The 3,549-nt window shown below is 35.7% G+C and overlaps 1 pseudogene; it reads right to left on the bottom strand.

The window, feature by feature from the left end:
• Positions 1–1,349: 1,349 nt before the first annotated feature.
• On the bottom strand, positions 1,350–2,248 carry LOC118835252 (annotated as a pseudogene).
• Between the last annotated feature and the right edge of the window lie 1,301 nt (positions 2,249–3,549).

Below are 3,549 nucleotides of genomic sequence, written 5' to 3'. Positions count from 1 at the left end.
CAATCTACTCTGCACCTGTTCTGTACTGGCACAGCCCATATTAGGCTGCACTCTGCTCCCAGAACTGTGTAATAGACCTTCCCAGCAAGCTAACTAACTAACGAACAACTAAAATCTCCCTGGGACATTATTTCACATAAGTTCCATGTCTATTATCAAGGAATATTGACCAAAAAGGAGTTTTACCTGAATCCATATGTAATATATCTAAGGAAAAGTGGAAATGGAAAGAGCTGGCAAAAGAGAAAGCAATGGGTATTAAAGGAAACCACAATTTATATTGAAAAGAACAAAAGGGGGTGATATGCAAAATGTGGAGCAATTCACAGTTCCAAGTTATGAGAACACAAGGACTTATGTCTTGAATAGCATAGAATCTCTAGGTCTTTTGCACTGATAATCAACCAATGTAGGGACTCTCATAGTTGTTGTAGAGAGTGTATTTTTCTGGGTGACATCAGAGTGATAAAGTAATGTTGGCTATAGAAGGGATGAGTTATGTCCTGAGAAATCATAGAATTTCACAGCGGGGAGGGACTAACACAGTTCCCTAAATTTAGTTCAACCGATGAATTCATCAACATTAGCACCACAGCATGTGAAGTCATCATAAGCAGGCCAATTGATCTCATATCTAAGATACAATTTTCTATTTCAGACTAATAATTTCCTCAAGATTTCTATCCCCTCAGAAGTGAGAGGAGGTAAACATTACTACTAATAATAATAATACTATCTAATATTTATACTGCATTTTAAGTTTCTCAAAGTATTTTACAAATTTTCTATTGTGATCCTGACAAAAATCCTTTGAGGTAGGTGTTAATATTATTATCCTTATTTGACAAACAATGATACTGAGGTAGACGGTGGTTAAGTAAATTACCCATCTTTATATAAGAACTAAGCACAAAATGTCAAGTCTTCAGAATCAGGCAGTATTAGCTCAACTCTATGGTATAATTTGTTATTTCATAATAATGATTTCTTCTAGATTCCTCTCCCCTGAGAGATGAGAGAATATGAACATGATTAACAATCATAATAATAACAAAAACAACAACAATAATTATAACTAATATTTATATGGCATTTCACATTCAGAAATCAATTGGGAATTCTCTTTTGTGATCTTCACAACAATCCTGGAAGGGTCGGTATTATTATTCCCATTTTACAAATGATGATTCTGAGGCAAACTGAGGTGAAGTGAATTGCCCTGCTTTGTATAACTACTAAGTATCTGAGCCAGAATTTTTACTGAGATCTTCTAGACCACAGTATCTAGATTTCTATCTGCTGCATCACCTACCTGTATTTTTTTTCAGGAATTTATTGGACTGGAAGCTTTACTCTATCCCACAGAGCCAGAGAGTACTTGGAGACTTGAGAGTCACTGACAATTATAACGGAGGGGCTACAAATTGGAAAGCAGGCAGCTAAGAAGGCAGAGATGTGAACCAGGCAGGAAGTCAACTTCCCCAAGTACATGTACAGTGATAAAATAGACTTCAGTGAGTAAAAAGAGACAAACCTGCTAACCAACAGCAGTATGGTTTGGGTGGCTCTGGTCTCAAGGGAGCTACTTGGTGTGAGATTATTGCTGTGAATATACTGCACTCTCTGGTTGTGTCTGTACAAGGCAAAAAAACATATATCTACTTGTTCCCACCGTAATTCCTACACATAAAACATCAGGAAGGGAGAACATGAATACTGTAAAGGAACTATGAAATATAGCAAAACAATAAATGGAATCATTTCTTTCAGTGATGTTTTTGATTTCTTTTGGGCTTTTGACATTTAAAAGAATAGGGCAATATATCAGCAGATGAAAAGTCCAGCACAAGAAACAGAATGGGACAATGAACTTTGGTATTCTAGCTTTGATTTCTGCTCACCTGGAGCTTCTAGGCCTTAAAGTGATGGTTTGGAAGCCTCTGAGGAAGCAGGTGGTGCAGAGAGAAAGGCCCCTGGCCATGCAGTGAAAGTAAAAGACAAGTTTACATCTGATATCATCCAAGAAATTGTTGAGCCCCAAAGCAGCCATTGTTGGAAGGATCCCTTTGGAGAGAAGCACCAAATTATTGGCCAAGGCCAAGTGAGAAAGAAGCAAGTCTATGGGCCTCAGTCTGGGATCAATTAAGATAATGGTGTTATAAAGGCCCAGGAGGAAGGAATTCCCCAGGACTCGCAATCCAGTCTGAAACAGAAAAAGGAGCCCCAATACTATCGCATTAGTAGTCATTTTCTTTTTGTTGCTGGGAAGTAAATAGCTCTCAAGGAGAGCCTTTCTTCTTCAGAAATATATATGGTAAAGGATATTTCCTGAGATGAGGGGGACACTGTACTTGCCCAGTATCTGTCACCATGTACTATTCATTGAATCTAAAAAAATACGATGAGAACATCTCTTTTAGCGCTATCTGATGGTCCATTGAGAGGATAGTATTGATTAGAAAGTTTCTGATGTCTTTTTTGCCCTTCATTTCTAGAAAATTCTTCTTTGAAACATTTAGGTTGAGTTCTTCTTTGGTGAAATAGTTAAATTATATAATCCTACAAGGTGCTAGAAGGTACCCTTAATACTTAGAATATTTAGTAAACTAGTATCTAGAAAGCATGTGTTATAGAGAGAACAATTAGTTACAGATGTGATGGTTTAAATTATAACCATCTCATATGTTTGGTTTCATAGTCCTATATCTAATAGGGTCCATGTTTGTTTCTTTGAGCATGATGACCGTCACTTGGTTTAGTAATATTTCATTTTGTTATATATTTTCTGCATGAAATAGAGACAAGCGGTATCTGGTATATGCATTCTCACCTGTTTCTTTCTCTTTTTTCATACCAAATTGGTTTTTAGTACTACTTCTTACAATACAGCTTGATATATCCTATTGATAGATATTCATTTTCATTTGTGTATTTTTATTATTACCTTTGAGATTCTTGATCTTTTGCCCATTCATATTATTTTCACTGCTATTTTTTCTAGCTATAAAAATCTGTTTTGTAGTATGATTGATATGGCACAGAATAAGTTATACAGGTAGTATTGTCATTTTTTAATACATTTACTCTTCTTATCATTAATAACTAATGTTCTTCCATTTAATTTGTCTCTTTTCATTTCTTCTAAGAGTGTTTTATTGTTGGATTCCTATCATTCCTGAGTGAATATTCATAGAGGACATCCTAAATATTTGGGGATTTTTACCTTTTGGAGTTATTTTGAATGGAATTTTTATTTCTGGTTCTTTCCTCATTCTCCTCCTGGCTCTCCTTTTAAATCTGTTGACAGTATTCTGTTAACCTGGAAATTTCCTCAGTACTTTGCATTTTCTCATTCTTGAAATTTGCTACCCCATGACAGCCTTCAATTTCCCTTCTTTGGGGCTCACTTTTGGCAATCTGTAAAAGCTGTTTATCATTTTTCCTAAGTATACCCTGAGTTATTTTTCAGACTCTCAAGACATTACCACTATGGTCATATAGGGTCCCTCTCTCAATCAATCTTTTCAGTTGGCTTTTATATGTTATCTT

Source organism: Trichosurus vulpecula, chromosome 2 (genome assembly GCF_011100635.1).
Source record: "Trichosurus vulpecula isolate mTriVul1 chromosome 2, mTriVul1.pri, whole genome shotgun sequence".
In the NCBI taxonomy this organism is placed as follows: domain Eukaryota; kingdom Metazoa; phylum Chordata; class Mammalia; order Diprotodontia; family Phalangeridae; genus Trichosurus; species Trichosurus vulpecula.
The sequence above is the reverse complement of the archived record's forward strand: the minus strand, read 5'-3'. Positions and strand labels throughout refer to the sequence as shown.